The 25,266-nt window shown below is 42.4% G+C and overlaps 1 pseudogene across 1 annotated transcript in view; it reads right to left on the bottom strand.

Annotated features, from left to right (window-relative positions):
• The window catches only part of LOC144687802 (large ribosomal subunit protein eL31 pseudogene), a 647,000-nt pseudogene that overhangs the window by 515,338 nt on the left and 106,396 nt on the right, over window positions 1–25,266 (bottom strand). The window lies entirely within an intron of this gene.

Raw genomic sequence — 25,266 nt, 5'->3', positions numbered from 1 at the left:
TGCCGGTCAGCTCGGTCTCACTCCAGCAACCCCTTCCCCTCATGGAGTCAGCCAGGGGCCCTCAGGCACCCATAGGGAGGAGGATCAGCAGGTGCACACTACGGGGTCATCCGCCCAGGTGACTCTGGGAGTGACCGGCCCATCCGATTCCCATCTTCCTGTGACCTCCACAGCTCCAGCTTCACAGGCCGAGGAGGGTGCCACTGCCACACAGCAGCACCCGAAAGCAGGACGGGGCTCTCCAAGTCTCGGCCCTCCAGAGGACGCCTGCGAAAGTCATCACAGACAGGGCATCACAGTCAGCAGGTTGCCTTCACCTCCACTGTGGATGTCTGGGGAACACCAAGACATAGCGGCAGGGTTAGAAAAGGTAGTTGCACAGCCAGGCCACGGGTGTTAATCACTTGTACATACTGCTCACTATTGTCAATAAACTCCTAAGAATATCTCCCTGCCTGTGGCTCCTTGTTCTGATGAGCAGTGTTTGTGTCACTCAGATGTGAAACCTTTCTGCACAAGATAAAGGCAGATGTCTCAGTCCAGGGCCTCTTCCCTGTGCTCTGTGCAGCCTTCAGACCACAGTGATGGTCCAGTCTCACTCCCTGGAAACATTACTGATGCCTGCACCTTGGCAGTGCTGGTCATCGCTGCCAGAATGTAGTGGGCAGGTGCCACAGAGTTCTCTCATTCTCTCAGTGTGCTCTCAGGATATTTAAGGTTGGGCTGGCCCCCATCGCACCAGTGATGCTGTGCACCAGCTTCATCTGATGCACCTAAAGTTTCATGGCTGTGTCTCTATGAGATGACCCTGATCATGGAGCACAAGCAAGCTGCCCTTGGCCAGACAGGAGTCAGACATTCACAGAGGCTATGTGAAGATCAATGGAGTGTCCTCACTTGCATGTTGTCATCATCCTCCTGTGATTGAGCGACTATTAGGGCCTCCACCGCATTTCCATGACAAGAGCATTCTCACAGAGGCTTTTGGCGCTGCCATAAGCCAGACTGGAGTCAAACGTTCACAACTGCAATGTGAAGATCTCTGGGGACACCTCACTGCCTGTCGTCATCATCCTCCACAAATCTGGCAGCTATGAGGGCCTCCCGAGCGTGCCTGCCTCATCTAGCCAGTGCGAGAGCCTCATCCTCGTCATCGTCACCAACGAGGACCCCCTCACCCTCATCCTTGTCAGCGTCCTCCTCATCGGAGGAAACCTCCAGCTCCTCCATCTCCTCTTCAGCCAGCTCGTCTCTCCGTTGGACTGCCAGATTGTAAAGGACGCAGCATACGATGATGATGCGTGCCACCCTCTGCGGACGGTATTGCAGGGCACCACCAGACTGGTCCAGGAACTGGAACCACATCTTCAGCATCCCAATGGTTTGCTCCACCAAGTTGCGAGCTGCAGCATGAGCTTCATTATACCGTCGCTCGGCTGCAGTCTGAGCTGCTGCATGCGTGTCATCAGCCATGCCCTCTGTGGGTAGCCCTTGTCCCCGAGGAGCCATCCCTGCAGCCTCTGTGGACTCAGGGAGACTGCAGGGATCTGCGAGCGATTCAAGATGTAGGCGTCATACACCCTCCCTGGAAACAGTGCGCACACCTGGTCGCATACCAGCTGCACGTTCAGTGAGTGGAAGCCCTTGCGGTTGATGTAGTCCACCCTATGTAGCGACGGAGGCCTGAGCACCCTGCACCTGTGGGAATCCTGGGATCTGGGCGAATCCAATGGCCCTTGCATCCTGGCTGTCCCGGTCCCAGGCAAAATGCACAAAGTTGTGTGCCCTCGAGAAGATGGCATCCGTGACCTCATGGATGCATTGTGGGTGGCGGCTTGTGAGATCCCACAGAGGTCACCTGTGGAGCTCTGAAAAGAGCCACTGGCATAGAAATTGAGTGCCGCTGTCACTTTCACAGCCACAGGCAGTGGATGCCCTCCATGTTCCCTTGGCACCAAGACCTGCAGCAAGTGGCAGACCAGGTCCTTAGACACGTGCAGTCTTCGGCGACACTGGTTCTTGGTCATCTGCAGGAATGACAGGCAGCGTCTATAGACTCTGGGTGTCGCTAGGCGCCGACCAGCCACGGCTCACTGTGGCTCCTGGGCAATGTCAGCCAGAGCCCCAGCAGCCCCTTCTTCCTGAGGTTGCTGCTCCTGCCTTTGCGCAGCCAGGAGCCCTAGTCGCTCTCTCCTCCTTCTTCTTTGCTCTCTGTAGGCCATCAGGCGCACAGCTAGGTCACCAGGATCCATGATCCTGAGGTAGTCCTCCTGCAGCATGAAAGAGAGAGAGAGACTTGGTCAACGTGGGTGCATTTAGCATCCTTTCTTGGCCCTGTATGACCACCCCTTGATGCTTCCCGGGAAGTGCTGTTCACCCCTCGGATGGCCAGGGATGAGTGCGCTGCATGGCTGCCCTAGCAACCTGCGACACGAGTGATACTGGTCCAAACTGGGATGCTGAGATTGCAAGGGACTGTGAGAGCCTCGAGCAGTGACTGTTACATGGCCAGCATTGGCGAGGAGATTGTACAACGTGAGCAGTACAACGTGTGCAGTCCAACTGCTGCTCGGTTCACTAAAGTAGTCACAGACTCACAGTATGTGCCAGGGTGGTTGGGGGTAAGGTCTGGAGTGTTTGGTGGCACATTGGTGCCTCCGCATTGCTTGCGTGGGTGGGCAAGCTAGCAGCCTGACCCCAATCATATCACTATGGCTGCGCCTGAACTGTCTCAGTTGCAGAGGGATGGTCAATTTATACAGGTGTCCCTGCTGCGTGGCTATTTCCCTCACCTACCCAACCCCCGCCTCGATTGCTTGTGCGTGGGATCCAACGCCAGGGCAGCAGTTGCCCCCAGACAACGCAGGCATGGAAAATTCTGCCCATTGACTTATTGGGGCACAATTACACAGAAAGCAGCAACCCTCCGATTACTCAGCTAAGTGGCCCTTTTTCACGCGTGAGCTTAGACAAATGTTATCCACGGACTATTTTCCATGAAAATCATGCAGCCAAGTGCAATCCTGGTCATCATCTGACATATATTCGGCACATTTTCCAATAGGAGTTAATGCGGAATGACCTGGAATCCTGGAAGACTTTCATCTAAACAACTTAACGTAAAATTTCCCCTAATTTTCAATCTAAAGTTAACACAAAATCTGGACAGGATCAGTTGCTAATTTGGCTATCATGATCCTTTAAGAAATACATTAAACATTAAACCTTCTGCCTCTTAAAATCATTTTAATTATATTAAGCTATGATGTTGGTTCTCTCTTCAAGAAGCTACTTTAATCATTTTTTAACAGTACATGAGTGGCTGAGAAGTGCTTTGGGACATCCTAATGTCATGAAAAGGCATGAGATGAAAGCAAGTTCTTTTGTTCTATTACTTACATTATTTACTGAAAAATGAACAGTTAACTTTCAAAAATATTGTCCCTAAATAATAAGACATTATTTTCCTTAAGGGAAATAATCATTTGCCATTATTAAACTCACAAAAGCCATTTAATTTAATGCCACAACATTTATTTTGGTGACTCATCATGCCTTTATTAAAGTACTGCAGTGACCTGTTACTAACTAATTAGCTTAAAAATGGAATTTGTTGTTGAAAGCTGCACTGATAGTTTCAGTTTCAGTTAAAAAAAGATTTAGTTATGCCATATTTATATAATGGAACTACTAAAGGCTTTGAAAGATGTATTTTTGTTCACTATTAACAGTGTAATGGGTTAGATTTAGAAATTGTGGGTATCAGGGAAGCTAACACACAAGTTGTGCCAATATTTCTTCTTGACTGCGTTTATTAGTTTTGCAAATAAGCAATAATAACAGGTTCAGTTACTGTTTTGCATTGTTACCTGGTAACACAAAGAATATGGAATTGAGACGGCACTGTTGAAGTTCTAGCTTGCTACTTGCTTCTTCATAACATTTGTTAGCATAATTGACTAGTGATATTATGTACTCATATTCCCAATGCAGAACTTTGCCAGCCAAGAGCACATACTGGAATTTTGGGCATATGCTTCCCTCCATGACTTTCAATCCTTTAAAATAAATGGATAGAAAATCATAGATCTATTGTCCAACTTTGTACCATTCACCCTGTAACTTCTGTCAGGTATTGACATATGTTTCAATGTACACAATGCATACCAGTCAGGGATTTTTCTGACAACTGCTAAACAAATTGGCGATGGATCGTTGTTTTTGTGTGATCATTGATATTGAATGAATGCAGTGACAGTTGGCAGATGAGTAGACTGCCATTGTTAGCCAAAATTACATTTTAAAATGTCTATATAAATTTGGCCTTATATAGCAATATCCTCAGCACAGATAAGTACAATACAAATCAATGAACTGAATGTAATTTATCTTGAACTGTTGAACTGTGAATTTGACTAATGTCCAACAATTGATGTCAGCAAACTTCAAGACCCGTCACATAAGGTCTTCCCCACAAAAAATAGAAACATAGATAGAACCATTGAAAGATACATCACAGAAGGAGGTCAATTGACCTGTTGTATCTGTGCCAGTTCTTCGAAAGAGTTACCTGATTAGTCCCATTCTGCTGATTGTTCCCCATTGACCCACAAATTTATCCTATTCAAACACTTATCCAATTCCTTTTTGAAAGTTATTATTGAATTTGTTTCCACCACTCTTTCAACTGCACATTTCAGATCATAACCACTCAACTGTGTTTATAAAATAAAATTGATGCAAAGTCATTGAGGACCTGAAACGCTATCTCTGTTTCTCTCTCCACAGAATCTGCCTGCCTTGCTCAGTATTTCCAGCATTTTCTGTTTCTACTCAAGATTTCCAGCATCTTCAGTATTTTGCTTTAGCCCCAGTTAAGCTTCCCTGCTCAAAGAAGAACAACTCCAACTTCTACTGTCTCTCCACATAACTTAAATACCACATCCCTGGTACCACTCTAGTAAATGCCCTCTGCACCCTCCCTCAGGCCAGAATTGGACTCAATAATCCAGGGAGTTAGCAGAACCTCTTTGCTTTTGTACTCAAAGAATCTATTTATAAAGTGAAGGATTCCACATGTTTTGTTTAATGCCACCTTCAGAGATTTGTGTATGTAAACATCCAGGTCTCCCTGTTCTTGCATCTCCTTTTAAAAACTATGACATTTAGATTATATTACCTCTCCTCATTTCTCCTACCAATTGGTAGGAATTTTAGTGGATAATCAGCATGTTAAATAATTGGAGTGTGGCTAATGAAGGTTCCACTGAAAACCAATGGATTTATTCACAAACCACATGCTCTAGCCTTGCAATCTATTTAATGATCGCAGTGCATGTTTTGACAGGTGACTTATTTCTCAATTTTTTGTGACAGTTTTGAGCTGCTTCACACAATGGGGGTCACCCAAAACCTCTCAGTAAAACTACTGGTACAACCTGTCTACAGTCAGTAGAAACAAAGGCTAAATTCATTTAATTAAAAAATTGAGTGAAAAATTGTACAAATAAATACACATTAGGGAATGTTGTTTCATGAAAAATGATGTGGTACATCATATGGTACCTGTTGTAACTCATTCATCCATGCAGTGCCTGGGAGTTATACAATCTGTATCATTGGTAATTTATTTTGCATAAGCCACTAGTTCCTAATGTGTTTACTCTGTCATAGTCTATTCAACATCTGACAATTTATGGCCTCCTCAATTTGATTAGTATCTTTTATAACTCCCAGTATCCATTATTCAACATTTGGTACTTGATTCTGGTCTTTATTCTTTGCTGTACAATTCCTGTATTTAATACAATTAATTGCTTTTTCATCACTGACAGCCATGTTCTGTATTATGCAGATTGTTAAAGATGTTGAATCCCTCTTTATAGGTTAATTATGGTTTAGGAAAGAAATAACACATGGTCTTACAAGCTAAAAATTTTATATTTTATGTCCAGAATCTAGAGCTCCACAGTAAATGATTGATTTGTTTGTTGCAAAAAGCAGTAAAGTCAATTGCAATGCTACATACCCTGAAATGCATCAACAGCTTTTTTTTTACATTACGTGCAATTGGCAATAACAATAGAGTTTGCTTGAAGGGATTTTGCTGTGCTATTATGAATTCATTGAGAATATGTTAAGCCTCACCATCACTTTCTCAAGGGCAGTTAGGAATTACCATACATTTATCAATTTATTGAAAAAGGTGCAGTGTCAGAGGACTGGTGGCTAGTCAATGTAATTCCTATAATTAAGAAGGGAGACAGAAACATATAGACCAATCAGTTTAAAATCAGTGGTAGGAAAAATAATGGAAGCCCTACTAAAGGAAAGAATAGAAGAACATCTAGAAATGAAAAATATCAAAATGGAATAGTCAACATGAATTTCAAAATGGAAACTTGGAAATATTACATTTGGTCCCCACATCCAAATCATTGATACAGATTGTAAATAGCTGGGGCCCAAGTACTGATCCTTGCGGTACCCCACTAGTCACAGCCTGCCAACCTGAGAATGATCCATTTATCCCTACTCTGTTTTCTGTTCAATCCTCAATCCATGCCACTATATTTCCCCCAATCCCATGAGCTCTAATTTTGCTTACTAAACTCCTGTGTGGGACCTTAGCAAAAGCCTTCTGAAAATCCAAATACACCACACCCATATCTCCCATATCTATTCTGCTAGTAACATCCTCAAAAAACTCCAACAGGTTTACCAAACATGATTCCCCTTTTCATAAATCCATGTTGACTCTGCCCAATCTCACCATTACTTTCTAAGTGCCCAGTTATCACACTATTGAGAATAGATTCTAGCATTTTCCCCACTACTGATGTCAGGCTAACAGGTCTGTCGATCCCTGTTTTCTCTCTCCAGCCTTTCTTAAATAGTGGGGTTATATTTTCTACCTTCCAGTCTACAGGCACCATTCCAGAATATATAGAACTTTGAAAGATGATCAACAACGCATTCACGATCTCTATTCACCCATTTCAACACTCTGGGATGTAGATCATCAGGTCCATTAATCAACTTCATTAATTTCTCCAGCAGTACTTTTTGTTACTAAAACTATTTTCTTTCAGATTCTCAATCTCACTAGTCCCTTGGCTCCCCAATATTACAGGGTGGTTTTTTTGTATATTCCTTCATGAAAACATTTGCCTTTACTAACCTTTTCCTGTTTACATACCTATAGAATGCTTTTACCGTCCATTTTTACGTTCCTTGCTAGTTTAATTTCATATTCTATTTTCTCTTTCTTTATAAATTCTCCTTTGCTGAATTTTAAAATGCTCCCAATCCTCAAGCTTACTACTTTTTTTTGGCAACTTCATATGCTTCTTAATTTCTCTTGTTAGCCATGGTTGGATCACTTTACCTGCTGGCTTTTTGTACCTTAAAGGAATGTAAATTTGTTGCAAATCATGTATTAATTACAGGGGATGCAGTGGCATAGTGTTATTGTCACTAACTAGTATTCTAGAGGCCTAGGGTAATGCTCTGGAGACCTGGGTTCAAACCCACCATGGCAGATGGTGAAATTTGAATTCAATAAAAATCTGGAATTAAAAGTCTGATGATGACCATGAAACCATTGCCAATTGTCATAAAAACCCATCTAGTTCACTAATGTCCTTTACGGAAGGAAATCTGCCATCCTTACCTGCTCTGGCCTACATGTGACTCCAGACCCACAGCAGTGTGGTTGACTCTTAAATGCCCTCTGAACAAGGGCAGTTAGGGATGGCAAGAAATACCAGTGATGCCCACATCCCATGAATGAAAAAATAATAATTCTTTTGCCTCTCTACTGTCATTCTTCTTAGTGTAATTTCCCAAACTACCTTAGTCAACTTGCCCCTCATACCTTTGTAGTTTCCTTTGTTTAATTTATAGACCCTCATTTTGGATTGAACTACATCACTTTCAAAATCCATGTACAATTCTATGATATTATGGTCACTCTTCCCTAAAGGCTCCTTCACAGTGAGATTATTAATTAGCCCTTTCTCATTGCACAATACTAGATTTAAAATAGCCTGTCATCTAGTCGGTTCCTCAACAAATTATTCTAAAAACCATCGTGTAGACATTCCAGGAATGCTAATTAGGTTTTCCTAATTAGGAGGATTGAAGTTCCCCCGTGACTACTGTATTACCCTTGTTATATGCACCTCTAATTTTCTGTGTTTATATTGTGCCCTACATTACCACTACTTTTTGATGGCCTATTAACAACTACCAATGTTCCCTGCCCTTTGCTGTTTCTTAGCTCCAGCCAAACCGATTATGCATCTTGATCTTTTGATCTTTTCTCACTAATGTACTGATCCCATCCTTTATTAAAAGTGCAACCCCACCTCCCTTTCCTTTTTGCCTATCCTTCCTAAATGCTCATTGCCCTTGAACTTTCAATTCCTAGCCTTGGTCACCCTGCAGCCATGTCTCTGTAATGGCAATCGTCAGGAAGGTATAATAATTCTCATAATGTTATTGAAATTTATTGTAAAGTAGAGTAATAGTGGGATCTATTTCTATGGGTCTATGTGTGTGCGTGTGTGTGTGTGTGACTTAACTGAATTAAAAGCAGCTGGTCTGAAGGCTTTGATACATTAGAAGATAAGCACAGTTTGAAATGTTAAGTAGGTAGACAGAGGTGTACAGGGAATATTTGCATTTTTAAATGAACCAGACTAGCTTAAATTCAAAAGAGGGTGTGAAATGTTTCACCTAGACAGTCGAAGTTCAGAAACAGTGGGCAGAATTTTGCCCTTGGTGTGCGGGAGCTGGCAAGGACGGTCGGGAAGCTGACCACTGCCCGTGATCGAAACCGCACCACAGTTTTATGCTGGCAAGACAATTAAGACCCACCCAGTGTGATATGTGAGCGGCAGCGCTGAGCGCTGCTTGTGCAGTTGGGGAGAGGAGGGCGTGGGCCGAGTGCAAACTTCGCACACGCGCGCAAGTGAGCACTACATAATCTCCCTGAGGCAACTCCGTGCCTCAGGGAGATGAAAATAAAGAACAAAAATGTAATAAAACGTGTCACCTCATGTGACATGAGCAGGGACTTGTTTTTAATTCATTTTATTTTATTTTTATAAGCGGCAAAGGCCGCTTGGCCTTTTCGCCTGCCCACCATCCGTTAGCTTGGACGAACAGCAAAATATTTATGTTAATTGCTAACTTAATGGCTTTTAACAGGCCTTTTAATTGCCGGCGGGCACGTTGCCAGCTCTGGCACGCTCCCACTGACACAGCTATCACGTAACTAAGCATTGACGTCAGCATGCTTGAGCGAAAATATCTGCCCAGTGAGTTTATTTTTCCCAAAGATTACTGGTAAAATTGGTACTAAGAGAGATTTTTAGTATTAGAGAGGTAAAGTCCAAAGACACAGTGAAACAATGGGAATTTACATTCAAAGGGGAAAATATGTATAAAGGAGCGAAGGTTGTGTGTAAAATTTGGCATTCTAAGGTCTAACAAGTGTGAAACCCTGCAGCATCTAAGCCTCAAGCTGCTGTCTACAAAGAACTGAAGTTAAGAAAACCCACTTTGAATTGGATTGTTCAGGGTATCATGTTTCTTTGCCTGGGTTTCTTAAAATCTATGTGTCTTCCTGTTGCCTTAACGAAAGTGTAACTGGGGGTTTAGATTTATTAGGGGATTTAGAAGTTACCATAGTAGTAATTTGTAGATCTATGTATGTATTTAAAATCATTTCTTCTATTAATAAAGGTTTAATTTAGTTTAGTAAGGAACCTACAAAACTTGTTGGTCTTATTACTACTGAATTCAAGGCATCTCAAAATCAAAACAAATTGCAAAACAAGTTGTGGCAGTTCTTTTAAGTTTTAAGTGGGAAACTAGGCTAGAGGATAGATCAATAGAGAAGCAGTGACAGACATTTAAGGGAATAGTTTGGAGTATTCAGAATAAGTACATTCCTACTATAAAGAAAAATTCTAAGGGGAGGACCCATCATCCATGGTTAACTAAAGATGTTAAGGAAAACATTAAACTTAAGGAAAAAGCATACAACTCCATAAGGGTGAGTGGCAGGACAGATGATTGGACAGAATATAATGAACAGAAGAGAATGACTAAAAGGTTAATCAGGTGAAAGAAATTAGAGTATGAGAGGAAGCTAGCTAGAAATGTAAAAATGGGTAGCAAGTGTTTCTACAGGTATTTAAAAGGAAAAGAGTAAGTAAAGTGAGATAAAACAATGGATGGAAATACATTTAAAAATAATGGAAATAGGTGGGAAAAAAAAATATATATAAATTATTGGAAAAAGGAGGATCGGAAAGGGGGGTGGGGATAGAGGAGAGAGTTCATGATCTAAAATTGTTGAATTCAATATTCAGTCCGGAAAGCTGTAAAGTGCCTAGTCGGAAGATGAGGTGCTGTTCCTCCAGTTTGCGTTGAGCTCCATTGGAACATTGCAGCAGGCCAAGGACGGACATGTAGACCAAACGCAGACTGGGTGACCGCTTTGCGGAATACCTTCGGTCTGTCCGCAAGCATGACCCCGACCTCCCTGTCGCTTGCCATTTCAACACTCCACCCTGCTCTCATGCCCACATGTCCGTCCTTGGCCTGCTGCATAGTTCTCGTGAAGCTCAACGCAAACTGGAGGAACAGCACCTCATCTTCCGACTAAGCACTTTACAGCCTTCCAGACTGAATATTGAGTTCAACAATTTTAGATCATGAACTCTCTCCTCCATCCCCACCCACTTTCTGATCCCCCTTTTTTGATCCCCCTTTTCCCAATAATTTTTATATATTTTTCTTTTCCCACCTATTTCCATTATTTTTAAATGTATTTCCATCCATTGTTTTATCTCTACCTTTTAGCCTATTTCGATCCCTTCCCCCCACCGCACCCCCACAAGGGCTATCTGTACCTTGCTCGTCCTGCTTTCTATCCTTAATGTCACCATTAGCACTTACCTCAGCTAATATCACCACCGACAACACCTCTTTGTCCTTTTGTCTATGACATCTTTTGGCAATCTCCACCTATCACTGGCCCTCTATCCAGCTTTACCTGTCTCCGCCCCCCCCCCCCCCCGCCTTAAACCAGCTTATATTTCACCTCTTTCCTATTTTTCCTTAGTTCTGATGAAGAGTCATTCGGACTCGAAACGTTAACTGTATTCCTCTCCGCAGATGCTGTCAGACCTGCTGAGTTTTTCCAGGCAATTTTGTTGTTGTTTTGGTGTAGTGGGTAACATATTAGCAAGGATAGTCAAGCAACAGCCTGATGTAGTCATCCTCACGGAATCATATCTTACAAATAATGTCCCAGACACCACCATTACTATTCCTGGGTATGTCCTGTCCCACCAGCCGGACAGACCCAGCAGAGGTGGTGGCACAGTGGTATGCAATCAGGAGATAGTTGCCCTGGGAGTCCTCAACATTGACTCTGGACCCCATGAAGTCTCATATCATCAGGTCAAACATGGGCAAGGAAACCTCCTGCTGATTACCACGAACTGCCCTCCCTCAGCTGATAAATCAGTGCTCCTCCATGTTGAACATCACTTGGAGGAAGCACTGAGTGTGGGAAGGGCACAGAATGTACTCTGGGGTGGGAGGGGGGTCTTCAATGTCCATCACCAAGAGTGGCTTGGTAGCACCACTACTGACCGAGCTGGCCAAGTCCTAAAGGACATAGCTGCTAGACTGGGTCTGCAGCAGGTGGTGAGGGAACCAACAAGAAGGAAAAACATGCTTGACCTCGTCCTCATCATTTGCGCCACACAAGTGTCAGGCAATGACCATCTCCAACAAGAGAGAATCTAACCATCGCCCCTTGATGTTCAATGGCATTATTATCACTGAATCTCCCACTATCAACATCCTGGGGTTGCCATTGACCAGAAACTGATCTGGACTAGCCATATAAATACTGTAGCTACAACAGCAGGTCAGAGGCTAGGAATCGTGCGACGAGTAACTCACCTCCTGACTCCCTAAAGCCTGTCCACCATCTATGAGGCACAAGCGAGGAGTGTGATGGAATACTCTCCACTTTCCTTGATGAGTGCTGCTCCCACAACACTCAAGAAGCTGGACACCGTCCAAGACAAAGCAGCCTGCTTGATAGGCACCACATCCATAAACATTCACTCCCTCCACCACTGACGCACGGTAGCAGCAGTGTGTACCATCTACAAGATGCACTGCAGGAATTCACCAAGGCTCCTTTGACAGCATCTTCCAAACCCATGACCATCACCATCTAGAAGGACAAGGGCAGCAGATAGATCAGAGCAACACCACCTGGAAGTTCCCCTCCAAGTCATTCACCATCTTGACTTGGAAATATATCACTGTTCCTTCACTGTCGCTGGGTTAAAATTCTGGAAATCCCTCCATAACTGCACTGTGGGTGTACCTACACCACCTGCACTGCAGTTCAAGAAGGCAGCTCTCCACCACCTTCTCAAGGGCAACTAGGGATGGGCAATAAATGCTGGCCCAGCCAGCGAAGCCCACATCCCGTGAATGAATAAAAAAAAAGAAGATTGACTGGCTGGCAGAAAGCAGAGAGTATGCATAGATGGGTCTTTTACTGATTGGCAGAATGTGATGAGTGGAGTCCCACAGTGGTCTGTACTGGGGCCTCAACTTTTTACGATTTACATCAATGACTTAGATGAGGGGAGTGAAGACATGGTAGCTAAATTTGCAGATGACGCAAAGATAGGTAGGAAATTATGTTGTGAAGAGGAGATAAGGAGGTTGCAAATGGATATAGATAGGTTGAGTGAGTGGGCAAAGATCTGGCAAATGGAGTTTAATGTGGGAAAATGTGAAGTTGTTCACTTTGGCAGGAAGAACAAAAAAGCAGAGTATTACTTAAATGGAGAATGGCTGCATAATTCCCGAGGTGCAGAGGGATCTAGGTGTCCTAGTACATGAGTCTCAAAAAGTTAGTATGCAGGTACAGCAAAGTAATTTACAAGGCTAATGGAATGTTATCATTTATTATGAGAGGGGTTGAACATAAAAGTAAGGATGTTATGCTTCAGTTATACAGTGCATCGGTGAGACTGCACCTTGAATACTGTGTGCAATTTTGGTCTCCTTATTTAAGGAAGGATGTAAATGCATTGGAGGCGGATTAGAGGAGGTTTACTAGATTGATACCTGGAATGAATGGGTTGTCTTATGAGGAAAGGTTGGACAGACTGGGCTTGTTTCCACTGGAGTTTAGAAGAGGGAGAGGTGATTTGATTGAAGTGTACAAGATCCTGAACGGCCTTGACAAGGTAGACATCGAAAGGATGTTTCCTCTTGTGGATGAGTCCAGAACTAGGGGGCACTGTTTTAAAATTAGGGGTCGCCGTTTTAAGACAGAGATTAGGAGAAATCTTTTCTCTGAGGGTTGTACGACTTTGGAACTCTTTGCCTCAGAAGGTGGTGGAGGAGGGGTCATTGAATATTTTTAAGACAGAGATAGATAGATTCTTGTTAGGCAAGGGAATCAAGGGTTTTCGGGGTTAGATGGGAATGTGGAAATCGAAACACAAGAAGATCAGCCATGATATTATTGAATGGCTGAGCAGGCTCAAGGGGCCGAATGATCTACTCCTGTTCCCATTTCTTACGTCCTTATGTTCTAAGTTTCCCTTTGGGATTTGAGCAGCTCAACATTTACCATCGGCCGTGCCAATAACAAAATTCGATCATACCTGTCTACTTCTGTTTGCGCTGTCAATTCATCTACCTTGTTGCAAATGCTGTGAGCGTTCTGGTAGAGTGCTTTTAATTCTGACTTATTATTTTCCCAATCTCTCGTCTTAGCTGCTGACGCACTCTTATATTTGTCTACTCTGTCCCTTCCTGACACATTTTGATAACCATTCCCCTTATTGCTATCCTACACTCTTATCATCACCTCTCTCTTTAGTTTGTCACATCTTCCCTCACCCCCACTATTTAGCTTGAAGCCCCTTCCACTGTCCTAGTTATATGACTAGCACAGTTGAGGTGAAGACCGTCCCAACGATAACAACTCCCAATTTCCCCAGTAATGATGCCAGTGCCTCAGGAATCAAAACCCATTTCTCCCATGCCAATCTTTAAGCCACGCTTTTAAGTCTCTAATCTTATTTACCCTACGCCAATTTGCTCGCAGCTCAGGTAATAATCCAAAGAACCTTTGAGGTTCTGCTTTTTAAGTTAGCCCCTAGCTGCTCATACTCTCTAAACAGAATCTTCTTCCCGGTCATACTTATGTCGTTGGTACCAACATGGACCATGAACACTAGATCCTCCCCTTCCCATTGCAAGTTCCTCTCAAGCCCACAGCAGAACTCTTAACACCGGGCAGGCAACACACCCTTCTGGACTCTTGCTCTTGACTGCAGAGAGCTGTGTTTATCGCTCTCACTATACTATCCCTTACTACCACTACATCCCTGTTAGTTTCCCCTGCTTGAATGGCTTTCTGTATCATGGTGCCATAGTCAGATTGATCATCCACCTTGCAGTCCCGACTCTCATTCGTACAGGCTGCAAGCACCTTGAACCTGTTGGACAGTTGCAAGGACTAAAGCTCCTCCATTTCTACCTTCTTGATCCCTTACCTGCTTCACTTGCAGTCACACTCTCCTGTCCTCGACCAAATGAGAAGACCCTATCCTAAAGGATGTGGCAACCTCCTAGAACAAAGTGTCCAGCTAACATTCCCCCTTCCTGATGTGTTGCAGTGTCCGTAGTTTGGCCTCCAGCCCAATGTCTCTGAGCCGAAGCTCCTCAAGCCGCAGACACTTACTGCAGATGTCTTTACCCTGAATCACACTAGCATCCAGGAGCTCCCACATCCTGCAGTTGCAGCACATCACCTGCCCTGCCAATCTTATTGTATCTTTATTGAGTAACTAATTACTTATTTTCTTAATTAAATTTGAATTAAATTAATACCTCTTCTCACCATCACTTATTGTACTAATTTAAATCTTATTAATCCAATAAAAGCTATCGCTTTAGAATAAAAGAAATAATGGACTCACTAGTTTTTCTTCCCTTCTGCTAGTGTTTCTAAATTAATTATAAGGTAGGTACTTTATGGTTATTTAAAAGTTAATGGGCCATCACTTCCGAGCTCTCCAGTCTCGGATTTTGGAGGTACCCCAAAGATGCATTGGGGAATTCGCCTGGGAAGTTCCCAGGTAAGGGTTTGCACGGCAATTGCCCAGAAGTGCACACTTCCTCTGGACAATTGCGCTGTGCAGGGAACCATCTGAAAATGTGATGTAAATTGCAAACTTCAGATGGTTCCAACGGGGTTACATCAATAGCTACTCAGAAAAAGTTTGAAGAATTATAACTTCTTCTAACTTCTATTTTAAACCTATTTCTATTCTTCTATTTTAACCTATTTTAAAGACCCAAACTGACCCCATGGGACTCCCCCTACACCTCCAACCTCCAGCCCCACCCCCACAATGGGACTCCCCTCGCCCCCCCCAAATCTCCAACCCCCGTCCTCCGACAACCCTACACCCCAACCCTACCGACCTTGGACAACCCCCACCGCACCCCGCATGGACCTCTGATCTCAGATCCCCCCCCCACCGGACCTCTGACACCCCCACCCCATCCCCCAGACCTAGGACACCCCCAAGCACCCCACCCAACACCCTAGACCTTGGACCTCCAACACCCTCCCCACGCCATGCCACCCCTCACCTCCCTGGACCTCCGATCCCCCCTGTCACTACCCCCTCCCACCCCCCCCATGGACTTCTGACCCCCACCCCCACCTTGGACCCGGCAGTCATAGATTTCTCTCTGTGTATCTCCTTCAGGTCCACTCTTAAACTCTGCCTCTCTCTCTCCATAGGTAAGTGGACTAGCCTCGCTCCTTGGTCTCTTTTTATCCTCTCACAGCTGTGTACCTCCTGCAGACCCACTGCCTTTCTCTCCACATGTAAGTGGGTAAATGCAGTAGATGTAATTTATCTGGATTTTCAAAAGGCTTTCGATAAGATGCCCCATAATAGACTAATGAATAAGGTCAGAGAATGTGGAATCAAGAGTCGTGGCAGAATGGATTGCAAGCTGGCTTCAAGACAAAAAGCAGAGAGTGGGAATAAAGAGGCGTTATTCTGAGTGCAGAGGGTGGGAAGTGGTGTTCTACATGGATCATAGCTAGGATGACTATTGTTCACAATTTACGTTAACAATTTGGACTTTGGAATCAAAAACCCCAATTTCTAAATTTGTAGATAACACCAAACTGTTGGAGAGGTGGGGAGGAGGTGGTGTTAGTCAATGCTGGGAAGGACTGCAACAAATTAGAAGAGGGCATTAATACATTTGCAGAATGGGAAAATAATTGGCAAATTAAGTTCAACACCTATAAATCTGAAGTAGTATAGTTAGGCAGGAAGAACAGGGAGGTCATCTATTATTTGAAAGGTGCAAGACTGTAGAGGAACAAAGGGAACTCACAGTACAATACACCAATCACTAAAAATTACACCACAGGTTAGCAAGGCCATAAAAAAGTAAACCACGCACTAGGCTTTATTTCTAGAAGGATAGAATTGAAAAGTAGGGATTGTGAACCTGTATCGAACTTTGGTTAGACCACACTTAGAATACTGCATGCAGATGTAAAGGCACTGGAAAGGTTGCAAAGAAGACTTACAAGGATGATACCAGAAATGTGTGGGCATACATATCAGGAAAGGGTTGAAAGGGTTCCATTTATCCTGAAAAAGGAAGGCTGAGGGGTGACATAATAGAGGTATTTAAAATGATAAAAGCTTTTGATAGAGTGGTTACAGAGAGAAAGTTTCCTTGCGTGGGGAAGAGGCCACCAATATAAGATATTATAAATCCAATAGGGAATTCAGAAGAAACTTCTTTACCCAAAGAGCAGTGAGAATCTGGAACTTGCTACACACAGGAAGTGGTTGAAGGGAATGGTATAGATGCATTTAAAGTGAATCTAGACAAGAGGATCATAATGATAGATTTAGATGAAAAAGGATGGGAGGAAGCTCAAGTACAGCATAAACACCAGCATGCACTGGTTGGACCGAATGGCCTGTTTCTGTGCCGTATATCCGATGTAATCCGTTAGGGATGGGCAATAAATACTGGCCTTTGTAGCATTACCCACATCCCATAATTGATTTTTTTAAAAAGCCTGCAGATGCAGATAGAGTAAACTAAGATCCAAATATAGGTTCAACCCTGAACCTTTAAATAGCTTTGATCAATGTAAATTGTCGGCAGGTTTAATTCTACACTTTCCATTTACATACATGTTCCATCATTTGAAATCACCTTCAACGTGCAGGAAACACATTGATTTGTTCCAGAAGTCTATTTGCTCAGCAGGATATTGTGTATAATGAGGTCACGAACAAATATAGCACATTGTTACAGTGACATGAATCGGTTGTGCGAAATCTCTTTCTTGGCTTGGTGGCATTTGAGCTATCTGTCTTTGTATTTTTTTTTTTCGCTGGGCAGTGCAGCCAGAAGGAAATGAAACAAGGGCAGATGTCTCACAAACTTCAGAAAATGGTGGCTGCTAGCTGTCCAAAGGAATTTGGAATAAACTGTATTGGGGACTGTCAAGGAAATCACAGACTTCAGGCAGAATACCTCAGTAAGCAATAGCCATCCTTGCTTTCATTAGGGTAAATCATTGACAAGTGAGGACGGTACTGTAAAGAAATACAATAGAGGGAATGACAGTGCTCCTTTAATGAAAACTTCCTGTTTCTGTCCATACAAGACTTGCTAATGAATAAAATAATTCTCAGAAATTGCATGTTTCAAAGCCAGGTGTTCCCACAATTTCGTCACCTGTTTGTTCTCGAAAGAGGAATTTTGGACCAATCATTACAATCAGATATAACTGTTCTCAACCAAGCCTTTGCATCACTGGCATTTTTGGGGCTTACTCTTTCTATCCCATGGATTAATGTTTAATTTGGTTAAATCGTCAAACGATCAGGGGAATTTACTAAGTAATTTTTATTGTCTCAAATAAATAATGTAAAAGCTTTGAGCTGCTTAGATGTCACATTATAATAGTTATGCTGAAGTAATATTCTATAGGGTCGTACCTGTAAATGCAACTTATGCATTATAAGCATTTCACTACACTTTGTATAAATAGTAACAACCGAGATTTTGATCATTTGGCTTATACAAATGTTATTCTTTTTACATCAATACTTATGTGTATAGGTTGGGGGGCACAGTTGAGGGTCAGTGGGCCCTGGGTTCATGCATGTGTCGTGTTCAGCTATTGCCTTACTGTTACAACATCCAACAATGTCATATAATAATATTCCACAATGTAATTGCTAAGCTAACAGGTGTTAAAAATAGAATGTTATGACAAATTGCATAATGTGAACATGCACACTTAGAAAATGACTAGGGCTCATGCGTGACTGGTAACTCCTGAGTATCCAGTAGGTCTCATTTGTTGGTTGTTATGTAACCTCTCCTGGTTGATGGATTATCAAACCTCAAATAAATGTACAGTGCTGATGAGAGTGCCCTACTCAGGAAGCAGTTAAGCATTAGTGAGTGTAAGCAAAATGTATATCATACTTCTCAAATATAGTGAAGCTGTCAGTAGCTTAAACCAAAACCCATACTACTCAGTGAACTGTAACAGCAAAAGTGAATGAGGCACAGGGATATAAACAGAGAAAATAACTCAAAAAATCAGGAAATACACATTATCAGTATGTTATATACATGGATTATGTCATGATAGTGTGTCTTTTCTTAATAAATAATTAGGACACACTTGTTTGCCCTAGAGGTATCACACAAAAGTGTTCCTTTTTAAAAAGCCCAACTAATAGAAAATTAAATCATAAAACAAATGAAATCTAGATAACTTAAAACTTTAATAATATTGTTGCCAGTGTCCACCAAGCATTGCAGTCTATGCAGTGCCCATTGGTTGTGGAAGGTCTCACATACTGGCAGATACAACGTGTTCCTTCTCCAGGGCCATGTGAGTGCGGACAAGACTGCAGAAGAGAGGCAGGCAGAAGGAGTGACCATCCACCTTGGGATGCATCCAAGCTGGACCTGCAGATGACCACCTTTTCTGAGGTAATGATAATATGCAAGTTAGAGTAATCAGCATGTATATAATTTAACAAAAACAATGTTGTGTCTGAGATGTGCATATTTTGTGATGAAAGCAGCTTTCAGTTAAGACAAGTACTATTTAATATATGTTCTGTACAGCACCAGTCACTTTTTAAAATTTATCCTTAGAATATGGGTGCTGCTGGCAAGGCTGCCAATTATTGCTCATCCGCAAATGAGAAGGAAGTAGTCTTTCTTCTTGCTGCAGTCTTTGTGGTGAAGGTACTCCCACAAAGCTATTAGATAGGAAGTTCCAGGATTTTGATCCAGTAACAATGAAGGAACAGTGATACATGTCCGAGTCAGGTTAATGTGTGATTTAAACGGGAAATTGAAAGTGATGGCGTTCCCATGCATTTGTTACCCTTGACTTTCTTAATGGTGGAGGTCGCAGGCTTAGGAGGTGCTGCCGAAGAAGCCTTGGCAAGTTGCTGCAATGCGTTCTGTGTACACTGAAGTCTCGGTACTCCAATGGTTGAGGAATTAGATGTTTCAGCTGGTAGATAGGCTTCTGATCAAGCAGAATGCTTTGTCCTAGATGGTCTCAAGATTCCAGACAAGTGGAGAGTATTCCATCATACCCCTGACTTCTGGCACGTAAGTTTTGGAGAGGCTTTAGGGGAGTCAGGAGGTGAGCCACTCACTGCCAAATACCCAGTCTCTGACCTGCCTTAGGAGCCATGGAATTTTCTGGGCTGGTAAACTTAAGATTCCAGTTAGTATAAGCCCCAGGATGGGGCCATCGGGATGGATCAGAGATTCAGTGATGGCAATGCAATTGAATGTCAAGCCAAAGCATTTAGGCTCTGTATTGTTGGGGATCATCATTGCCTGGCACTTGTGTGGGGCAAGTGTCATGTGAACTACTCAATAGACTGGATTTTGCAGTGAGCAGCAAACAAATGAGCGTCTACTTTCTATGAGTTTTTGCATTGCAAGTCCCAGTCAGCCAAATATTGATAAAGTGCAACCCCCTCTGAAGGGGATTTGCGACCTGTGGGAATATTGCAAGTAACTGAGACCAATTAGAGTGAAAAATTGTTAATGAACATGCAGAGTCTGAGCCAGGAAGTGAGAGTTAGGATAGTGAATTCAAAGTCAAACCGGATTAAGAAGGAGATAAAAGAGAAAAAGAAAAGGGTTTCTTTTTGATTTTAAAAAAATCTCAAACAATTAGTGAAACCTAAAGGAATGAGATTCCACGCACTAGTTAATATTAATTTTCAGTGCCAGAGAGGCTGTTTGTTAGTAATTAAGACATACCACAAAAAAATTGCTTACACCAGAATAGCCAAGCCTTAATTTTCCTAGTGAGTTTCATGTGTGTGTACATATATATATAAGAACATAAGAACTAGGAGCAGGAGTAGGCAATTCAGCCCCTCGAGCCTGCCCCGCCATTCATCATGGCTGATCTCATTTCGGCCTCAACTCCAATTTCCCGCCCTCTCCCCATAATCTTTCAACCTATTACTAATTAAAAATCTGTCTATCTCCTCCTTAAATTTATTCAGCGTCCCGGCATCCACTGCACTCTGAGGTAGTGAATTCCACAGATTCACGACCCTTTGAGAAAAGTAATTCCTCCTCATCTCTGATTTAAATCTACCACCCCTTAGCCTAAAACTATGGCCTCTCATTCTAGAATGCCCCAGAAGGGGAAACATACGCTCCATGTCTACTTTGTCTATCCCCTCGAGCATCTTATATACCTCAATTAGATCTCCTCTCGTCCTTCTAAACTCTAGCGGGTATAGGTCTAAACTGCTCAATCTCTCCTCATAAGACAAGCCCTGCGTCTCAGGAATCAATCTAGTGAACCTCCTCTGAACTGCCTCCAGTGCAACTACATCCTTCCTCAAGTAAAGGGACCAAAATTGTGCACAGCACTCCAGGTGCGGTCTCACCAATGCCTTGTACAGTTCCAACAACACTTCCCTATTTTTATACTCTATTCCTTTAGCAATAAATGCCAAAATTCCATTTACCTTCCGTATTACCTGCTGTACCTGCTTACTAGCTTTCAGCGATTCATGCACGAGGACACCCAGATCCCTCTGCACTGAATCATTCTGAAGTTTCTCTCCATTTAAATAATGAGTCGCCTTTTTATTCTTCCAGCCAAAATGGATAACCTCACACTTATCCACGTTAAACTCCATCTGCCAAATTTTGGCCCATTCACCTAACCCGTCCATATCCATTTGTAAATTTCTTATTTCTTCATGGCAACTTACTTTCCCACCTATTTTGGTGTCATCTGTAAATTTAGCTATATTTACCTTCTATCCCTGAATCCAAGTCATTAATATAGATTGTAAATAGTTGTGGCCCAAGGACTGAACCCTGTGGCACCCAACTAGTTACAGGTTGCCATCCATTTATCCCGACTCTCTGCTTTCTGTTGGTTAGCCAATCCTCTATCCAAGCTAATATATTACCCCTAACTCCGTGTGATCTTATCTTGTGTATATATATATATTATATGAATAGATCAACTTCACACCATACCATATATTTTAATGGTGCATCTCTCGGCAAGCTATCCCTATTTCACAATTTGCAGAGAAGCGGGGGGCATCTTGAATAGCAACCTCTTGATTTACACATTTGACTGCATGTGTTGTCACAGGTAGTTGCTGCTTAATTTACACATTAATAACAGTAAAGACTGTCAGCCTCAATTATTTCCATGCAAATTCCAGCCCCTTGCAGATAAGCTGTTGCTGCTCAATGAAGGGATATAAAACCAACTACAGCAGGCTATAAAACAGAGTTATAAGATGAATATAAACATTGGTTCTAATGGAAAAAATTCAACGTGAGTGGCCAAGGATCATTGTCCAGAGTGCTATCAAAGCTCAAAAGAGTAGTATAAACCTAGAACCACATGAAGAAGTTTGGGCTTTGAAAGAGGTATAAGAGATGGGGAGACTGAGGATGTTACAAATTTTCACATCTTTAAGGTTCTGTGAAACAATTTAGAGTAGGTGATGGTGCTTTGAATAATATTAAGGGAAATAATAGAATAGATTGCAGGGTAATTACGTATATACTACCTATGTATTCTCACTGATAAAAGATATTAGTAAGATCTTAGCCAACTAAGAAGCAATTTGATATATATTGCATAATTTGCTTGAAGTGAAATAGGATACATTTGTACCATAGTAGTGCGAGGGTGATTGCTATAGAATTAAATCCAGCTGGGAAAAGCATAGTTTGTGCTGCCTAATTGCATATTAAATTCTCAGGTCCAGAGGGAGCTCTGTTCATTTATAAAAAAACATTGCCAGCATTCCACCCCCAACCATCAATTTTAAATGTCTTGAGTGCTACAAAGTGCTGCATAAATGTATAATGTCCAGGAGGTCCACGGAACCTTCCAGCACTGTTTAAAGCTGATTGATACCACATTGGTGTTATATGTCCCATGGTGTCAAATTGAAGTGATTTTAGACCCACTTCCTCAAGTGGTGGAAGGGAGGGGGGAATGGGGAACCTCACACTACTCCAAGGCTTGACTTCTGATTGATCAGAAGTCATTTTACCATGCACTACTTCTGGCATGGAGCCTTGATAGACAGCTCAGATTGTAAAATCAGCCTTAAACTGTATAGTTCAACCTCTATTTAACAGTTGATCTATTCCAATACTATAAATTTTCAGCAACATAAAGATAACAGTATTAAAGCAGCCTTAATAACAGTACAAATTATTTTACCATTTGCTCTTCTATGGGTAAGGAATTCATTCATTCCTTTGATCAAATATTCAAGCCTCACTTAAGGTTTGAAATTGCAATGAGCTGATCTTTAGCCCATTATAAATGATGACAGTTCGAGAAAGGTGAGGAAGATAAACCTGGCAACAACAAGCCAGTCAGCTTAATGCCACTAGTGGGGAAACTTTTAGAGTCAATAATCTGAGACAAAATGAATTGGCATTTGGAAGTTTTATTTTATTTGTTCATGGGATGTGGGCATCGCTGGAAAGATCGTCATTTATTGCCCATTTCAAATTGCCTTGAAAAGGTGGTGGGTGAGACGCCATCTTGAACCACTGCAGTTCATGTGGTGTAGGGACACCCAAAGTGTTGTTAGGAAAGGAATCCCAGGATTCTGACTCAGTGACACTGAAGAAATGCTGATATAGTTCTCAGTCAGGATGATGCGTGGCTTGGAGGGGAACTTTCAGGTTGATTGCAGGTAGAGGAAGTGAGTGTTTAGGGTGGGGAATGGTGTTCAGCTTCTTGAGTGTTGTTGGAGCTGCCCTGATCCAGGCAAGTGGAGAATATTCCATCAAACTCCTACATAAGATAATGAAAGTCAGCATGGATTTGTTAAAGGTAAATCATGTTTAACTAACTTGATTGAGTGGGTTGAGAGTAATGAGGTTGACATATTGAATATCAACTTTTAAAAGGCATTTAACAAAGTATAATTTAATCAATTTGTTCTCAAAATTAAAGCCCCTGGGATTAAAGGGGTAGTGGAGTCATGGACATAAAATTGGCTCAGGGACAGAAACCAGGGAGTATGAGTGAATAGTTGGTTTTCAGACTGAAGGGGAGTGTACAATGGTGTTCCCCAGGGTTGGGGAATTAAGATCATTGCTCTTCCTGATATATATTAATGGTCTGGATTCAGATATTGAGGCATAGTTTCAAAGTTTCTAGATGAGATGAAACTCAGAAATGTAGTAAACAATGATGAGGATAGTAACAGCTTTAGGAGGACATAGACAGACAGTTAAAATGGTCAGAGTGTGGTGGAGCAAGTATGGGGTGATACATTTTGGCAGGAAGAATGAGGAAAGACAATAAGACCTAAATTATAAAATGTTAAAGGGTGCAGGAACAGAAAAATCTGGAGGTTTATGTGCACAAATCTTTCAGAATGTCAGGACAAGTTGAGAAAGCTGTTAAACAAATATATAGGATACTTGCCTTTATTAATGAAAGCATAGAATACTAAAGCAAGGAAATTAAGCTAAATCTTTATCAAACACTGATTAGGCTTCAGCTGGAGTCACCAGGGCAGCAGCAACCTTCCATCTACATGGACATGCAACAAACCTTATTGATGCACCTTTGCCCACAGCGTTCAATTTAGGCACCACACTTTAGAATGGATGTCAAGTCTTACAGAGAAGATTTACTAGAATAGTATAGTGGATGAGAGATTCAAATATACGGGGAGCTCAGAGAAGCTGGGTTGTTCTCCCTAGAGGAGAGAAGATTTGATAGAGAAGTTGAAAATCATTGTATTTTTTAATCAAGCACAGAGAAAGTGGCGTAGTGGTATTGTCACTGGACTAGTAATCTAGGGTAATGCTCTGGGGACCGGGGTTCGAATCCCACTACAACAGATGGTGAAATTTGAATTCAATAAAAATCTGGACGATGACCATGAAACGATTGTCGTAAAAAACCCATCTGGTTCACTAATGTCTAAAGGACTAATGTCCTTTAGGGGACGGAATCTGTTGTCCTTACCTGGTCTGGCCTACAAGTGACTCCAGACCCACAGCAGTGTGGTTGACTCTCAAATGCCCTCTGAAAGGCACTCAGTTCTCAAGGGCAATTTGGGAAGGACAATAAATGCTGGCCTAGCCAGCGATGCCCACATCCCATAGGTGAATAAAAAACAGGGAAAAAACTGTTTCCAATGGCAGAAAGGTCACAGGGGGCACAGATTTGAGATGATTGGTGACAGCACCAGAAGAAACAGGGACCTTTTTTTTTAAGCAGCCAGTTGTGATCCGGAATGCACTGCCTGAAAGCTGATGGAAGCCAATTCAACAGTAACATTGAGAAGAGAACTGGGTAAATGCTGGAAGGGTTTTTTTTCTCCATGGGATATGAGGAAAGAGCACAGGTTCATTGCTGTATCAAAGGGCAGGCACAGGCATAATAGGCTGAAAGGCTTCCTTCTTGTCATGCTTCTCTCTACGATTCCAGTATAATCCACCATTGCCCTGTACAAATACAAAACGGCCATTTCCAGTTACTTTATTAATAATTTCACGCAGCTGACTACTCTATCCTCCATTGTCCATTGTAGGCTGGACACAAATTGTTAGCTGTTT

This window comes from Cetorhinus maximus, chromosome 1 (genome assembly GCF_964194155.1).
Source record: "Cetorhinus maximus chromosome 1, sCetMax3.hap1.1, whole genome shotgun sequence".
NCBI lineage: Eukaryota > Metazoa > Chordata > Chondrichthyes > Lamniformes > Cetorhinidae > Cetorhinus > Cetorhinus maximus.
This window is presented reverse-complemented; position numbering and strand designations above follow the sequence as displayed.